The 219-nt window shown below is 40.2% G+C and overlaps 1 protein-coding gene across 1 annotated transcript in view; it reads right to left on the bottom strand.

Moving 5' to 3' along the window:
- ASMT (acetylserotonin O-methyltransferase) overlaps positions 1-219 on the bottom strand; it is a 22,421-nt gene that overhangs the window by 9,231 nt on the left and 12,971 nt on the right. The gene's annotated exons all lie outside the window — the stretch shown is intronic.

Genomic DNA, 219 nt, shown 5'->3' with positions numbered 1-219 from the left:
TGAAAAAGAATATATATATATATATATATATATATATGTATAAAACTGAATTATACATATATATATGTGTATAAAACTGAAACTAACACAACAGTGTAAATCAACTAGACTTCAATTTTAAAACTCCGAGGATAGGGCTTCCCTGGTGGCGCAGTGGTTGCGCGTCCGCCTGCCGATGCAGGGGAACCGGGTTCGCGCCCCGGTTTGGGAGGATCCCAC

Source organism: Physeter macrocephalus, chromosome 7, assembly GCF_002837175.3.
Source record: "Physeter macrocephalus isolate SW-GA chromosome 7, ASM283717v5, whole genome shotgun sequence".
NCBI classification, from domain to species: Eukaryota; Metazoa; Chordata; class Mammalia; order Artiodactyla; family Physeteridae; genus Physeter; species Physeter macrocephalus.
Note: the sequence above shows the minus strand (reverse complement) of the source record. Positions and strands in the feature narration are given on the sequence as shown.